The sequence below is a fragment of the Lethenteron reissneri genome, unplaced genomic scaffold (genome assembly GCF_015708825.2).
Source record: "Lethenteron reissneri isolate LAM-NWPU_2019-01 unplaced genomic scaffold, ASM1570882v1 scaffold_1352, whole genome shotgun sequence".
NCBI classification, from domain to species: domain Eukaryota; kingdom Metazoa; phylum Chordata; class Hyperoartia; order Petromyzontiformes; family Petromyzontidae; genus Lethenteron; species Lethenteron reissneri.
The window spans coordinates 167,675-185,774 of NW_026891061.1; the positions used below are offsets into that span (position 1 = coordinate 167,675).

General features: G+C 57.0%; 1 pseudogene; it reads left to right on the forward strand.

Annotated features, from left to right (window-relative positions):
* The window catches only part of LOC133362056 (endothelin receptor type B-like), a 22,626-nt pseudogene extending 4,871 nt beyond the window's left edge, over positions 1 to 17,755 (forward strand).
* The last annotated feature ends 345 nt before the right edge of the window (positions 17,756 to 18,100 follow it).

Genomic DNA, 18,100 nt, shown 5'->3' on the forward strand with positions numbered 1-18,100 from the left:
AAGGAAATTAATGGATGGACGGACGCGCAGGCAGTACGTCAACTTAATATGAATCTTGATGGGCGGGCAGCCGATTTTGTAGAAGCGTTACCCGCGAGCGCACAGACACAGCTAGAGGAGCTGATGCGCCGACTCGATCAGCGTTTTGGCACGCGTGACGAGGAGGAAGCAAAATCGGCCTTAGAGGCGCGCCGTCGCCAACCTGGTGAAGATCTACGTGATTACGCCGAGGATGTGCGCGAGTTAACAAAGATCGCACGCCCGGGGTACGCAACTGATGTTATTGAGGAACTGGCCGCCGAGAAAATCCAGCGGTACCTGTCTCGCACGGCGTGGTGGCAGCCAGACGTGAGCTGCCCACGTCTTCCCTTTAACACCCTTGTCGAGCGCGCACGTAAGTGTGAAAGAATTCACAGCGAACGCGCGCAGCTCCGGGGGCTGGGACGAGAGCGCGCCATTGGGAGCCTGCTCTCGGAAGACGAGGAGGAGGAACAGGAGCTCGCGAGGACGGTAAGGGGCCGGGAAAGAGAGCCTCCAGTGTCCCGCGAGACAACCCCGGGATGGGTTGCCGGTATACAAACGGGTATAAAGGATGTCTCCGGCCAGGTAACCCAGATAGACAACAAGGTAACTCACGTAGGTGAGAGGGTAACCCAGGTACGCGAGGAAACGAATAAAAATATGACCCAACTGCAATCCTCCGTTGAGACCATCCGATCCGAGATGGGGGAACTAGACTCCACGGTAGGAGGGCTAACTGGAAGGATAGCGCGACTAGAAGCAGAGTATGAGCAGCAGCGCACTGGGGGAGGAGGGAGTGGGCAGAGAACCCACTACGGAGCCGCCACCCCTCCCCGGGCATGTTACATGTGCGATCGCCGAGGGCATCTAGTGAGGGACTGTCCTCAGGTCGCCCGAGCTAGACAAGAGCTAAGGTCAAACACTAAGGCCCCCCTAGAGAGGGGACCACCGGGGGGTGAAATCGACGTAGCCCCGACACAAACAAGCTGTGAGAATAATGGCGAGCGAGTGATCTCCACACAGGTTCCAGCAACAACGCCCACAGAAACGGTGACTCCTGGCGACTGGCTACGGGAGCTGGTGGCGGGGATCACGGGGGCCACGTCGCTGGTGGAAGGGGAGGTAAACGGAGTGCGTACCCGAATCCTGCTGGACACGGGGGCGGTGGCCTCGCTCGTGAGCGCAGCGCACTGCAGCGCAATCGGGGTCGACGTGCGTCACCTGCAGGCCCTGGACCGCGCGCTGCACACTGCGAGCGGAGCCGGAATGGGGCTGCTGGGGAGAGCCACCCTAGAGGTCCGCATAGGCAGCCAGGTGTGCACGCAAGAGTTCTACGTGTCGAGTGCGTTGTGTCACGAGTGTATCGCAGGCACCGACCTCCTAGAATGGTTGGGACTCAACGTGCAACCCCGCCAGCGATGCGCCACCATGGAGAGCAACGGCGAGCGGATACCGTTCCTGGGACGAGAACCAACGCGCCGCCGCTTTGCACCTGTGGCCGCTATCCTGGCGACGGCAGTCACCATCGGCCCGCTCACCGAGATGCTGGTGCCGGTGGCAACATCCCCCACCGACCCCGCGCTCCGACCATCAGGGGAGGTAATGCTAACTCCTCACCTGGAGTTGGCAAAACGGTATGGGGTTGTGGGATCCGCCACGTTGGTAAACGCAGATGGGGACCGATTGTTTATGCGGATGTTTAACCCCCACAATACCCCAGCGATACTGCGACGGCGCACCACGATAGCCACCGTACACCCCCTGCACGCACGCCACTCTAACGACTCGGTGTTCGCACTCTGGGCTGAGGACCCCGGGCGTCCTGAGGGTGACCAGGACCTGGCCTGGCAAGTCGGCCCGACTCCCCGAGCCGAGGTCGTTCCCCTGCTCGACGCGTTACATGTACCATGGGCGGATTTACCTAAGGGAGAGGCCGATCGGCTGCGCGAGTTACTGCGGGAGTATGCCGATGTATTCAGTGAACACGACTCGGACGTGGGTCGGACCGATCTTGTTAAGCACCAAATTGACACCGGTGCAGCCCGACCCATCAAACTCCCTGCGTACCGAGTGGGCGCACCCGAACGCGCCCAAATCAAAGAGGCAGTTGGAGACATGCTTCGCGATAACATAATTCAGCCCTCGGCGAGCCCCTGGTCAGCCCCGGTGGTACTAGTAACGAAAAAGGATGGGTCAACCCGGTTCTGCGTCGATTACCATAAACTAAATGCAGTCACGCTCGGCGATGCCTTCCCCATACCCCGCATCGACGACACCTTCGACAGTCTCGCAGGAGCGCGGTATTTTTCCACCCTCGATCTGGCGTCCGGTTACTGGCAGGTGGAGATGACGGAGGAGGATCGGCCAAAAACAGCATTCACCACCTCGATGGGCCTGTTTGAGTTTCGAGTGTTGCCGTTCGGACTCACTAACGCGCCCGCGACGTTCCAGCGGTTGATGGAGTTGGTGATGCGGGGCTTGCAGTGGGAACAGTGCCTGATTTACTTGGACGATGTGATAGTGTTCAGTAGATCTTTGTCTGAGCATTGGTCCAGGCTTCGTGAGGTGTTCCAGCGACTGCGAGCGGCTCATCTCAAGCTCAAGCCATGTAAGTGTTACATCGCACAACGCGAGGTGGGGTACCTCGGGCATCGCGTCAGCGAGGCAGGCGTGCACACCGATCCGGAGAAGGTACGCGCCGTAGTGGAGTGGCCACGGCCAAGGAATTTGACGGAGATCAATCATTTTTGGGGCTCGCCACCTATTATCGTCGATTTGTAAAGGGATTCAGCGAGATTGCACGCCCCCTCACCCAACTCACCTCCCCTAAGCACCCCTATCAGTGGACGGGGGCCTGCCAGACGGCCTTCACCACTCTCAAAGACCACCTCACCCACGCCCCCACCCTCGCTTTCCCCGATTTTACCACCGATTTTATTTTGGACACCGACGCCTGCAGCAGCGGGCTGGGCGCGGTGTTGTCACAGGTACAGGATGGGACGGAACGAGTCATCGCGTACGCCAGCCGGACCTTGAGTGGGGCCGAGCTGAACTATTGCGTGACCCGCCAAGAGTTGTACGCCGTGATTTTCGCATGCAAACAGTTCCGGCCGTATTTGTACAGCAGGGGATGTCGCGTACGCACTGACCATTATGCTCTGCAGTTTCTTCTTACATTCAAGAAGCCGCGGGGGCAGATGGCCCGGTGGTTGGCGCAGTTGCAGGAGTACAACCTGCAAATCGAGTATCGGCTGGCCGGACGCATGCAAACACGGACGCCTTGTCGAGGCGACCCACGGTGTACGCCGAGACGAGGGCGGAGGAGGCCTGCCCGTGTTTCACGGGGGGACGCTGCCGGCAGGCAACGGACCCCCGAGAGGCCGCGGCCACTGACCCTCCCCCCAGCGAGAGAGAGTGCAGTGTGCGCCACAGAGACCCTCACAGGTGGCACTGAGGATCCCGTCGACCGCCCGGCAAGCGCGGGACCCGCGGCTCGGGACCCGATCGGACGGATCCAGGAGGACGTCGGCTGCGCCTTCCCGGGCCTAAACGACGAGCAGCTGAGACAGACCCAGCAGCGAGATCCGGATCTGGCGGCAGTGAAGGCGGCACTGCGGGAGGAAAAGAGCGCCCTACCAGGACCCTGGAGCGGTTTGTATGCCCGGTTGTGTGTAGAAAACGGGGTGGTCAGGGAACTGGCCGACGCTGGGCAGCCGGGGTGCATCTGCGTTCCCGCCCATGTGCGACCCCAACTACTACGACTGGTACACGACCACCCGCTCGGGGGCCATGATGGGGAACGGCGCACCCGGGAGACTCTGTGTCGCCAGTATCTCTGGCCTAAATTGGCGCAAGATGTGGCCGCCTGGGTGCAGGGCTGCCGGGCCTGTCAGCAGTGTGGGCAAAAGCCGGCGAGGTACCAGGTACCCCTGAGGCCGTTCCGAGTCAGTCGGACGAATCAGTTGGTCGGAATCGACCTGCAGGGGCCCTTTCCACGATCCCACCGGGGCAACCAATATATTCTCGTAGCGGTGGAGTACTTCACCCGCTACCCCGTGGCGGTGGCTATCCCGGATAAAACAGCCCTCGTAGTGGCCCGGGCCTTCGTGGAAAACTACGTACTTAAGTGCGGGATCCCCGAACGAGTCATTACCGACCAGGGTAGTGAATTCGAGGCCGAACTATTCCAGGCGCTGTGCCGAGAGTTCGGGATCCAGAAGGACCGAACCACGGCGTATCACCCCCAGGCTGAACGGGATGGTAGAGAGGATGAACCAGACTCTGGCCGGGAAGCTTAAACGCATGGCGGCCGCGAATCAACAGGACTGAGACGAACACCTCCCCTATGCCCTGTTCGCCTACACCACCGCCGTTCACACATCTACAGGACAGACCCTGTTCCTAATGATGTTTGGTCGCGAGTCTCGCCTGCCCGCAGATCTGCTGTTCGGTGTCCCTCCGCCGCAACGGGAAGAAGGGAGCCACCCTGTGGAGCACTTGCTGGAGACCCTGCGAGGGGCCAGGGGCCGAGCCTACCCGCACGGAGAGGCCGCGCACCAACGGCAAGAGCAGGGCACGCGACCCCGTATGGAGCCCCCCTTCTACACTGCGGGCTCCGAGGTGTGGCTGTACACTCCCCGCGTCGGTGCCGGACAGGTGGGAAGCTGACCACCTACTGGCGAGGACCCTGGATTGTGAGACGGCAGATCTCACCATGGACGGTGCTGATTCAGGGAGGAGAGAGGGGCCGGGAGATGGTGGTCAACATCCGCCAACTGAAGCCGTGGCGAGCAGCCCCCGAGGGGGGGAGCCCCGCCGTCCAAGTACCCCGAAACCCCGGGGTCCCCCCACCCCCCGTGCCCGGGGGCCTCGCGCAGTATATGGGCCCCACGGAGCCACGGGCTCCGAGGGGCCCCGGGCGGGGCCGGGGGCGACGAGGACGGCGACCCTTAAACCCCACCGCCTCTGAGTTTGTTCCCCAGCTCGCAGGTGCCAGTGGCCGAGGGGAGCCGTTGGAATGGAGGAGGAGACCACCGCCGGAGCCCCAGGAGACGGAGCCGCCACCCCCGAGGCCAGCCACAAGGGCCGGGCGAATCCCGCGGACCCCGCGGCGATACCTCGTGGGGGCAACCCAGGCGAGGTGCTCCAGTCAACCCGGGACGGGGACTGGCACCCCGGGGGGCTATGTGGTGCCACAACGACGGGGCCGCTCTGCCGAGCCAGGGAGCCTGCCCGGCTTCCACCACTGCACTGCCTCCCATCACCCCCCCACATAAGCACGCACCCGCACCCACGTAGGGCCTTGTGGTCGGGTCACCTACCCTGAGTTTTCACCCGAGGTCCCCCTCGGGGGGGTTACCCCACGGTTTCTCAGGGCCAGGGAATTGGACAGGACCCTTCCCAGGCTAAGTAACACTGCGGCGCCGTGGGCGGATTTGAGATCGCACGACCACGGCGAGCTCAGAGAGCCCCGCAGTTAGAAACGCATACAAACACAAACACGGGTCAGCAAGGCAGATAGCTAGGATCAGGACCCGGGGCTGCTGCTTAGCCAAAAGGTCAAAGGCCGGCGGGATCGCAAAAGGGCGGGAAATCCTAGGCTCAGGATTGGTCGAGAGACCAAGGTGGTCGGGACGGGGGCGCCTAGCCTTTGATGTGGATAGTTTAAAAGAAAACGCAGGGGCAGTAGGGAACTCTCTTCTTCTGGAGTAGTGACACGGGGTCAACGACGAGGGAGTCATCGGGCGAGCCGCAGGATCGTCTGCAGGACGACCTGAGCGCCGCAAGGTCACCTAGGACTACAGACGGTATCGTATTACGCGCCTTACAACACCTCAGAGCGGAGAGTAGGATCCGTAGGAGAAGGTTAGTTCGGGGTAAGGACGAGTAGGAAAGCGGTGTAACAGAGAGCGCAGCATAGAATAGGGCTGCACGCCACTAGAGAGTGGGTTGGAAGCGCATTGCTGGCTCGTACACACACACGGGTGGCTCGGTGAGTTAACAAGGGTTAATAAAATCTCGAGCGTAGTAACAAAACCGTGTTGTTGGGTGTTTTTGAACGTGGTATTAGCGTGCACTGCATTCGCGGGTGTGTGGTCGTTGTATGCGTAAAGGCCGTGGTCTCTGTACGATGGTGCGGGTACGGAGGTGTGTGTGTTAATGCCCGGGGAGCGCACTTTTGTGTGTTGGCGTGCCTACGCAGCCGTGTGAGAGGAGAATCGTCCTTGCACGATACTTGTGTTGACGTGCACGCGCGAGTGCGGGAGGGGACGAGTCGTCGTGTCGGCGTGCACCCCGCTCGCGTGTGCGAAACCGCGGTGCGCAGTGAAGCTGTTAGCTTTGTGCGAGCTTGCGTGTGCTCGAGCGCGTAATCGGCTGCGCATTGTTGTACGGTTTATCTCGCGCGCACGGCGGCGGCAACTTGAGTCGTTGTGTCGGCGTGTGCCCCGCTTGCGTGTGCTCGTTACGTGCGTAAAGTGCGGCGCGGTGGTGAGTTCCTGACCCCCAGCCCCGCGGCTCGAGCGCGTAATCGGCTGCGCATTGTTGTACGGTTTATCTCGCGCGCACGGCGGTGGCAACTTGAGTCGTTGTGTCGGCGCGTGCCCCGCTTGCGTGTGCTCGTGTGATCCCGTGTTATAAGTGTGAACGCGTGTGGTACGGTGTATGCGTAAGCTCTCGTCGTGCGAAATCGGCGTACCCCAGGTGCGCGATCGTAGTGTGAGCGGCCAGCGCGGCGCAGAGCGGCGCAAGAGTGAGTGCCGTGCAGAGCTGTGTGTGTGGGAGTGCGCATACGTTCGTTACGTGTCGGATACGGATGCGCATTGGTAACGTGCCGCACAGGGCTATACTGCGAGCACGGCGTTTGATTGATGATGATGTGCGCACGTATGTTCGCAGCGTGGGAGCGCGGCGCGAGGCTGTAAATAGTAGGGGTGTCGCGTTCGAATGCCGGCGAAACCGTAGCGGGTAATAGGGAGGTGGGGTAACGTAAACGAATAGGGGATGCAGGCGGGAGGGACCCCGGGGGCCAACGGCCCCCACAGTTGTTGGGTAAGGTCGCGCACTTTTTTGTTTTACGCGACGAAGCTTACTCATCGGCTGACATACAATCACAGTAATACCACTAATTTCTCTCTTTCCTTTAATTTACTGTCGAGGACAATATATCCCATAAATATGCTAAATTCCTCTTGATATGCAAATTCCTTTGTCAAGGCGCCCAGCTTATATACATGCTCCAAGCTCGTGTGCTGTTTCATTCAGACTCTGTCGCCTCGACGGACCTGGTTTTCACCTGAGGACGGCTGCTTGCGTTGTGGCCGAAACGTCGTGAGAATTGTTTTATTTTATTATGTTTTATTTTTATTATTTTATTACTTCCCTTCTACGTGACTTTACCGAAAGAACCAAGAAGATGATATTATTTACGTGCAGTATTTTGGTGATATTTTTTTACAGTCTACTGTATCTCATTGTACCCAGTATAATTTGTGTTACATTTCACCGCTGTGCGCTCGTGTTGAGGACAATAATGTTTGGGTTTATACGCAAAACTCGACGAGCGCGTAACTCCACCACCTCCTACCCAGCAAGCGAAGCCAACAGCCGAGTACAGTCGGTAAAACAAGTATAACCCGTAAAAACAAAGTTTATCACTATAAATCCTTTATATGCGTGGCGGCTAGAGTCCTCTCGTCCTCTGGCTTGAGATGGCTGCCACCTATGGGTCAGATGATTGTCTGCCAGTATTAAGCAATTGGTAATTTAATATTTAATTTGTTTTCCATAAAAAGTGTAAAATTTGGGAAAAAAATGTTTCACGAACATTAATTGTCTCGCACAACGAGTCTGTGTGGAAAATGTCAGCTCGATTGGATCACGGGAAGTGGGTTAAAAACGACCGAAAGATTTGCACGGTCGTAAGCAAGCAAGCAAGTGAACTTAATATAAAGGATTTAAAACACTCAAACTATTGTCTGTTTATTACACGCTTTTATTATTTAACAAACTCCGTCTGTTGTTGAATCCTCAGAGCAGCCGCGCCGAGGGGCGGGGGGGGGGCAGGAGAGGGAGGGGCGATGGGGGAAGGGGGGGGCACGGGGGGGGGCACGGGGGGGGAGGGGCGGGGGGGGGGTGGCAGGAGGGGGAGGGACGATGGGGGAAGGGGGGGCACGGGGGGGGGAGGGGCATCTGAGACAGTAACATTTAATTAAAGCGTGGGGGGGGGGGGGTTTGATTTAAAGTTTTCGTGACTGCAGGGATTCATCTTCTTGGTTCTTTCGGTAAAGTCACGTAGAAGGGAAATAATAAAATAATAAAATAAAACTTTACATACAGTAATAAAATAAAAAGATTAAAATAATTAAATAATAAAATACTACCTTTTATTGTTGTCTTTTTATTATTTTATTATTTCCATTCTACGTGACTTCACCGAAAGAGCCAAGAAGATGAAAGCGTGGGGGGGTTTTTTAATATTTCAAAAAAAAAAATTGTTCACCCGGAAGCTGCAAGCCAAGTGAACTTTGCCCCGGGAGGAGCAGCAGCAGGAGCACGTGGACACGAGTTCACACCCAGCGCGACCACACACACACACACACCGCCACCTCGACCACGATGTCCACCCCTAGGAAGGCTCACGTCCACCTTCTCTGTGCCTCTCCCTGGCCACCCTGGTCGGCTTGGTCCTCGGTACACGGCCAAGGAACCCCACCGTCACTTGCACCCTTAGAGCAGTCCCAGGGGACAGACGCCCAGTACCATCGCCGCTGACCAGTCCAGCGATGGCCTCGTCCTCTCCTCCTCCTCCGTCTTCCTCCTTCTCCTCCTTCTCGGCGTCCCCACCGGGACCCAGAGCTGGCGGGAGGCCGCCCCCGTGCCTGGCGCAGAGCGGCGTGGGCCGCGTCTTCAAGCGCGTCAACGCGGCCGTGGCGAGCGTCGTCTTCCTCGTGGGGAGCGTCGGCAACGCGGCGCTGCTGCTCGTCGTCTACGGGGACAAGTCGATGATGCGCGACGGGAGCAGCGTCCTCATCGCCAGCCTCGCTCTGGGAGACCTCCTCTACATCGTCCTAGACATGCCCGTCTACGTGTACAAGGTGAGGAGGGGGGGGGGGTAGGACGCGCCACGTGGTGCGGTGTCAATAACAACGCGAGTTCTTAGCCACGTGCTGCTGCTGGTGGCTGGATTTGAAGCGTTCGTGGACTGCAAGGAATCATACTCTTGGGTTTTTTTTCGGTCAAAACATCTAAAATAATTGCCACTAACACTGGTCATCACACTTTTTCTGGCATAAGGTTTTCAACGGTTAATTTTGGGGTGCTGATTCCAAATCTGGCATCAGTTTTTGTCTATCACATCAGGTTTCTGAGATATCAAATATTTGCATTTTCAATAAAAAATGCAGAAGAAAAATATTAAATAAATGTGGATATCTACATAAAATGATATTATAAACACACTATCCTAAAAATACAGCACCATATTTTAACACTAAAACAGTCACTGACTCGCAACAACTTGCAATCATAAGTGACAGAGTTAATTTCGGGTAAAATCAATGAAAATGGGGTATGCCGATAGCATCAAAATGAGATGTGATGGAGCAAATCTGAGATCAGATTTGGAATCGGCATCCTGAAATTAGTCTAGAACAGCTGCACAAGTCCAGGCCAGAAAAACATGTTTTTTTGTTGTTGACCAGTGTAATCAGATGGGCAGAAAATCAACAACAATTCCCTCTGATGTATCCAGAAAAGCCCCAAGGAGTTTCAAGACTCTGTAGAACGAGCATCCTGCTTGAGGATGTTTGGCCAATATGTGTAGCTTCTGCACGTGATGGATTCCAGAGACCACTTTGTGGACTGCCCATCTCCAGGGCGCCTGGCAGCCCCAGTGGGTTGGGAGTTTGACAAATCTCTGCGTGACCCACCAACCCTTGCCTCCAGAGCACGGCCCCACAGGCGAGCACCAGCGTGCCCCCCCCCCCCCAGCTACAGCATGCGACGGATGTACAACCATCGTAGAGGTCGCGTGTTTTATATTTGCGCGATGTAATCCCAAAAACAATCCCCTTATGGATAATATTGGTCGCCAAAGTCTACGTGTGTTTGTGTACCTGTGTGTGTGTGTACCTGTGTGTGTGTGTGTACCTGTGTGTGTGTGTACCTGTGTGTGTACCTGTGTGTGTGTGCCTGTGTGTGTGTGTACCTGTGTGTGTGTACCTGTGTGTGTGTGTACCTGTGTGTGTGTGTGTACCTGTGTGTGTGTGTGTACCTGTGTGTGTGTGTGTACCTGTGTGTGTGTGTACCTGTGTGTGTGTACCTGTGTGTGTGTGTACCTGTGTGTGTGTACCTGTGTGTGTGTGTACCTGTGTGTGTGTGTACCTGTGTGTGTGTGTGTACCTGTGTGTGTGTGTACAAAACGCTTGCGTGTCTGCAGCCGATTAGCATGCTTGGCTATGTGTGGCGTGAAAGCGGTTTAACATACATACGTACACTTGGATACTATATACACGTAACTATATATAGACTGTCATGGTTTTTTTTCACTTTGTTGTTCTAACGTTCTGACCCCGTGCCCCTACTGGACATCTGTGAAAAAGAGCTTCATAGCTCATCGGATTCCTCCTCCAGTGTCAATACATATTCAGATTTTGTTATACAAAGAGAATATTCGCAAAAATTAATTGGCTAATATCCAGTTGTTATTCACTAACTTAGGAATATTCTGGCCAAAGTAAAGTGTAAAAACTGTTGTTATATAACAAATAGAAATGCATAGATGAAACGACGATGCCTCAATTACAAAAAAGAAATGTTTTACCCCAAGATGGTGAAGTCAACAGCGGTGTTGCCATGAGCAGGCTCGCCACTGGCATGGGAATGTGGAATTTCCACGACCGGTCGTGGCTGTAAACAGTACACGGGAGTCTCCCTGTGCTCATTGCGAGGATGCGAATTAATCAACCAATTGGCGCGTTGTTTACGTGACAAACCTTAATGGCTGTGTCGGGTGGTGGAGGGTTATGACACAACATTTCTACTTACGCGACCTAACACAAAAAACCTTTGTTGTGGTCATTAACTCGATTGACTTTTACCGCCCCCCTCCCCTCCCGCCAAAAAAGGCCTCTAAAAGTTCTGGAGACTTTTGTTGTTGAAGACGGAGACTTGTGTTGCCTCCGAAACGTCGTGATTTTATTGTTTTATTTTTATTAATTTTAAATTCATTTTTTGCATAGTCCCATGGGATGTTGGCTATCAACAACAAGGCAACTCCTATGACTAATTGGGAATGGGACGCAAGCGTAGGATTGATCACCCTGTCGCTGGCCGCCTTTGGGGAGGGTGTATAGTGTGAAAGGCCGAAACACCCTAGGAACCAAAGGTACACTACTGATGATGCGCTCCCCAAATGTCACCAGGCTAACTGTTCATGAACTCTTGGAAGTGCTTGCACAAAGGATAGTAACATCTCATCCTGTGTTCTTTGGAATCATACGTGGCTTTACCGAAAGAACTAAGAGTATAGTTGTTGTTGATGTTTGGGAGGACCCCAATTCATTTCCTCAATTAATTTCCAGAGAAAACCTGCGGGGTGCGTGCGGTGCGTTCTTATCTTTCCAGCTGCACGCCGAGAGCTGGCCATTCGGTGCCACCGTGTGCAAGACGGTGCCCTTCGTGCAGAAGGCCTCTCTGGGCGTCAGCGCGCTGAGCCTGTGCGTGCTCAGCGGGGACAGGTGAGGAGAGACCCGGCCGCTCGCCGTTCCCGTTCACGGCTCAAATCTCGGAAGCGCTCAAAGCGCTTGTTGGCGTGAACTTGGTCTGGAGAGGCCTGTTCCTGAAGACATCGTGCTCACCGCGGAGAACTGTCACGACACGATTCCCAACGTCTTGTCTCTTCTCACAATTCAAGTTCCTAGACTCAACCCACCCGCGCCCGCAACGTGGCTTCATCCCAGAGGTCGCAATAGCCACACTGCCTCCCGCATGGCCTTGTGGGAGCCTCGGTTACCGATAAAGTAATTTTATTTTAGTTGTTCTTCTAATTCCGTTCCGATAATGTACGTGTGCATGACATACGTGTACGGAATCAGAAGAAAAATGGAAATGGGTTAACTACCTCGCCTGGTATACAGGAAGTCGTGGGTTTGATCTCGACCCTGACGCCTGCTGCTGTATATTTCCAGTTTGCATATTCTCCCCGTGGTCGTGTGTATTTTTTCTCCGAGTCCTCTGGTTTTTCCCTCCAAATTAAGACAAAAAAACATGCGCTTGATTATGAATGCTATTTGGCTGCTGCTCTAAATGTCCCCACGTGATCAGCTACTTCGTTGAGCTGTCGTTTGTGGCCAGGTCGTATACAGCTGAGTGGGCCTTGCCTGGTAACATACACATAGAATAGGAACAGTCGTAGTACATCCCCAGAGTTTAAATTCCTCCTCCTCCCTCCCTCCTCCCTTCTGCTCCTTCTGTTATAAGCAGCAGGCTACAACGGTATGTTTTTAAGCAATTCCACAGCCCTCGGGGATAGCCAAGCTTTAATTCAAGATAATTAATTGACGGTGTCATTCCTTGGGTGTCACCCAGAACCTCATTTCTCACTGAATATTGTCCGACTTCCTGGTAGACTGTTGTAGATGGCACCAGCGCCGTCTAGCAGCCACAGACATAGCGATCTGTCTACTGGATGTGGTGAGCCGCTGTGCGTACACATTGTTTCAGGTTGCCAAACCCGACGGACGCGGCCGAAACTAATCCCCACTTCCCAAACATGCGGCACGTGTCACCGTGTCGACCCAGCTCGCTCCTGCGAGCGAGACCCGTCCCGCTCACTCGCGAGTTCTCGCCTCGACAAACCAACCAACACCAACTTGGCCGCCCCCTCCTCCGCTTCAGGACCCCAAGCGATCGCCCGTTTCCCGCTCACGGCCAACACCGGTGACGATTATTTGAACCGGTCCTGGGCCTTCCCTAGGTAGACTCGGCCTCAAATGAGGACGTGGTGCGGTGTGTAAACATCGCCACCGGCGAGACAGCAGTCTGTTACAGGCTACACGGGGGGGGGGGGGGGGTCATTGCCTTTATCTTTGGTGGCTGCGCAGGTGTAGTAGGTGTAGTAGGTTTATTAAACGGTTCACTCAGCACAGGCCAATGTATACAACACTCGAAGGGGTATCGGCCTCTTCACCCGTCTAACAGGGAGATCCCACAATCTATGTCACAGCTAGCCTACTCCCAGCTCCTCCACTCGAGAGCTAGGGGAGGCTAGTGATCCAGCTCTGGCCAAGCTGGGATCACGGCACCCTGAGTCACCAGACCGGCCTCTTCACCCGTCTAGCAGGGAGCTCCCACTGTCTCTAACCCGGCTAGCCTACTCCCAGGTCCTCTACTACGAGAGCTAGAGGAGGCTAGCTGATCCAGCTCTGGCCAAGCTGGGATCACGGCACCCTGAGTCACCAGACCGGCCCCTTCACCCGTCTAACAGGGAGCTCCCACTGTCTCTAACCCGGCTAGCCTACTCCCAGGTCCTCCACTACAGGGCTAGGGGAGGCTAGCTGATCCAGCTCTGGCCAAGCTGGGATCACGGCACCCTGAGTCACCAGACCGGCTCTTACAAGAGCATCGGCTCTGGGCTCTGGGGGCCACGCCACTGGCTTGCCCTGGTCGGTCCTTAGAAGCACGGCGATCCAGGGGAGTCCCAGGGCCTATCTAGCCGGTCTGCTCGCTTCACTGGTTAAAGCTAAACACTGAACCCCGAGCCCTCCGGCTCACCGCCTTGTATAGCAACTCCCCCCGAGGGGTGGTGCCGTGGGGGATCCCAGCGCCGTTACAGCCTCCCAGGGCTAAACGATGCGGACGTGGATGTAAGCATCTTTCCGCGTGCGGGCACAAGCACCCCCGGTGTGTTTGTTCGCCCTCCCGTGACCCCTCTACGCAGGTACCATGCGGTCGCGCACTGGGACCGCCCCCAGGGCGTGGGCCTCTCCCTGCTCACGGCGCTTAAAGTCCTGGCCATCTGGACGCTGTCGCTGGTGCTGGCGGTGCCCGAGCTCCTGGCCTTCGACACGCTGTCCTGGGAATACCGCAACCGGACGCTCGACACGTGCATGGTCATCCCGCAGACGAGCTTCGTGGAGGTGCGACGCGGCGCGTCAAGGACGTGGCAACCGCCGGCGTCGCCGTCACCGTGGGGGGGGGGGGGGGTGGCACAAACGGGGATGTGAATCGTCACCGAATGTTTTTTGTCCGGGTTGCTGTACCCGTACCCGGCCGCACCAGGGTCGCAAACGGGTACCCGTACCTGTATCCAGCCGTACCCGTTGATTTTAGGAACTTAAATTGTGAGAAGAGACAAGACGTTGGGAAATGAGTGACAAACGGTTACTCACCAGTAACTCACGGCCTACCCGTACCCATACCCGGTCACACCAGGGTCGCAAACGGATACCCGTACCCGGCTGGGTACGGGTAGCCGGGTATCGGTAGGGTACGGGTATCGGGTACCCGATTGCGACCTCTGACACACGGTCCGTCTTTCAGTCACTCACAGAGACAGGCAGCTAATTAGATACTCCACCAACCCTGTGTTCGGCTATCCCACGAGGAGATTTGTCGCCCCGCCTGACTCTGACGAAACCTCTTATCTGGGCCCTCGCAGTTTTACGCCAAAGCCAAGGACTGGTGGCTGTTCGGCTTCTACTTCTGCATGCCGCTGGCCTGCGCGGCGGTCTTCTACACGCTCACGACCGTCGAGATGCTCGGGATGAAGAAGCGAAACCTTGGCAGCGCCATCGACGAGCACCTCAAGCAGGTGTCGAACCTCGGGACCTCCCTCCGGTACCGCCGGCCCCATCGGCTGGAGGCCGAACGGCTCCCCGTGGTTGTGCGGTTACGTAACCAATTTGCGGTGGTGGGCAGGAGGGGAGGGAGGGGTCCGTGACGTTCGCTCTCCGACTTTGTCACCGAACGATTCGTGAAACTGCGAGATGTTGATTCGACCGATATGTTGATCCGACGGATGTTTGCGTGTGTTTGCGTGTGTGTGTATGTGCGTGTGTGTGTGCGTGTGTGTGTGTGCGTGTGTACACACAGCAACGGGAGGCAGGCAAGGCGGTGTTCTGCCTGGCGGTGGTGTTTGCGCTGTGCTGGCTGCCGCTGCATCTCAGCCGCATCCTCAAGAGAACCGTCTACGACGAGATGGACCCCAACCGCTGCGAGCTGCTCAGGTGGGGGGGGCACCCCCGAACCGTCCCCCCCCCCCTCCTCTCCCTCTCTACTCGTGCCCTCCTCGTCCCATGGGAGAATGAAGAGTCAATTGTATCGTCTTCGCGTGAATCAGAGGTCGCAAACGGGTTTGATTCCTTACCGTACCCGTACCCGGCCGCACCAGGGTCGCAAACGGGTACCCGTACCCGTACCCTACCCGTACCCTACCCGTACCCGTACCCTACCCAGACCCTACCCGTACCCAGACCCTACCCGTACCCTACCCGTACCCTACCTGTACCCTACCCGTACCCTACCCGTACCCTACCCGTACCCTACCCGTACCCGGCCGGGTACGGGTAGGGTACGGGTATCGGGTACCCGATTGCGACCTCTGGGATGAAGCCACGTTGCAGGCGCGGGTGGGTTGATTCTAGGAACTTGAATTATGAGAAGAGACAAGTCGTTGGGAAATGAGTGACACACGGTGACTCACCAGTGACTCACGGTCTACCCGTACCCGTACCCGGCCGCACCAGGGTCGCAAACGGGTACCCGTACCCGGCCGGGTACGGGTAGCCGGGTATCGGGTAGGGTACGGGTATCGGGTACCCGGTTGCGACCTCTGGCGTGATATCGCAGCAGCAGCAGCAGTGATAATACCAATCGCAACCACCACGCCCTGCGCGTGGAACTTCTTTGGCACCGTACTGTAGCCGAGCGCGCTCACCGCAGGTGCGGGGGAAGGACGACGAACTGAACGCGAAGTGTTCTTTGCGAAGAGGCGTCGTTCTCAATCTACTTTGCAAACGACGCCCTTGGCAATAGAATACACTCAGCGAGTGTCAAGAGTGGGGTTTGTTTCAGGAGCGTCCTGCTCTGTCATGGTTTCACCAATGCCAATGCCCCCCACCCCCCCCACTCCATCCAGCCCCGCGTTTCCTCCAGGGCGTTGTTGTGAACGTCCGACGCACCCGCTACACCCCCCCCCCCCCCCCCGGTGGCTTGCTTCTCACACGGCCCCCTTAACGCGAACAACGGCACATGGCCGGTGAACGAGCGCAGCTGGATCGCGTCACGGATCGTGTCACGGATCGTGTCACGGATCGTGTCATGCGAGCGGCGTGGTAAACGAGGGGGGGTGGATGGGACCCCCCACAAAACATCGCAGCTCAACAGCGTGGGGAGGCGGGGGGGGGGGCGTCTCGCCGGACCGAGGACACTTTGCACTCATTAGCGTAGTTTGCTGTTGCGACGTTCTGTCGCGCCCCTACGGGACAGCTGCGGGGAGAGAGCTTCGTAGCTCATCGGATTCCTCCTCCAAGTCCAAATCAATATTGAGATTCTGATCCGATCGCGATCACCGCTTCACCGGCGTGTCGTTGTCACGCCGCTCGGAGCGTGGCTGTGTTCGTCACGGTTGGGCTACGGGTGCATTCTGTGCGTGGCCCCGATGCAATGTGAAGGTCTCCTGGCTCCTGATTCACAACGGGTGTGTCCTCTGCCGCCATCACCACCACCGCCCTCTGCAGCTTCCTGCTCGTGCTGAATTACATCGGCATGAACCTGGCGACCCTCAACTCGTGCGTCAACCCGTCGCCCTCTACGTCGTCAGCGCAAAGTTCAGGAACCGCTTCAAGGTGCGTTTGGTGGCGTCGGCCACGTTTCTGTCGTCACGTTTAGATCACGGGGGGGCTTCTCAATCGCCGGTGCTCGGGAACCGCGACAACAACAACAACATCAACAACAACAACAACAATCACCGCTGGTGCACAGGTCTGACGATCACGTTGCACGTTCGCGTGACGAATTCAAACTGATACGGGTCTCGTGAATTGATGCGTATCTACTACGTGTGTTTGTATGCAAGTATGTATGTTTGCATGTGTGTACGTGAGTGGGTGTGTGTTTAGGGGAGCGGTGGTGTAGCGGTTAGTGTTAACCAGAGGTGCGGGGAAAGGACAACAAACTAAGCACAAAAAGCAGTTCTAAAGAAATGAGATTGTCAACGTGGATAATTTAAAAGTGCGTAGCTCCAGTGGCTTCCTATTATCGGAAGGAAGAGCGTTGCAGACGGCCGCAGAAGCGCGTCTGAAAGCGCCGCGCGATGCGGTGATCCCACCGCCGCCTGTGTTCGATGGCGAGCAGTCAGAAGCCGCCGCTGCCGCTGCTGCTGCTGCTGCTGCCGCCGCTGCTGCTGCTGCTGCTGTGAGGATGATGAGCGGAGTTGGCGTGATGGGTTGACGCTCACTTGACGAGATCGGCGAAGGTGTCGCGGTTCATGTGTGGCGAGCGCTTTGCGTGCGGCGAGAGCGAATTTGACGTCGCTCGTCGCAGTGCCGACCCTCCTCGCTCCAACTCTCTCTCCTCCTCCTCCTCCTCCTCGTCGTCGCCGCCGTGCACAGTCCTGCCTGTGCTGCTGCTGGGCGACAAGCAGACGGCGCTCCAGCGGAAGGCCGTGGCGGCGCCGGCCAGCCCGCTCGGCCGCAGCAACTCCCGCTCCAGCAACAGGTTCATCGTCACTTGAGCTGAGCTGGCCCCCCCCCCCCCCCCGGGGGATGTGGAGGGAGGGGAGGTGGGAGAAGAGTTTGCCGGGGGGGGGTGGGGCAACGGGGGCCGAAGTGAACTAGACAGCCGTGGCCACGTGGGGCCAGGCGACCGGCTTGGCTGGAGGACGGTGAAAGCAAACGACGCGAAGCGGCTTAGCGAGGCAATCGCGGCGGTCGCGTGACGTGCGCTTGCACGGCTTGGTGCGACAGACAGCCAGAGAGAGGGAGCAGAGATGATGGGGGGGAGGTGTTTAAGCACTCGCTCGAGCGGAACGAGCGCGTGCCGCCATCTCGCCCAGCTGGGCTGCTTCTCCACGGCCTGG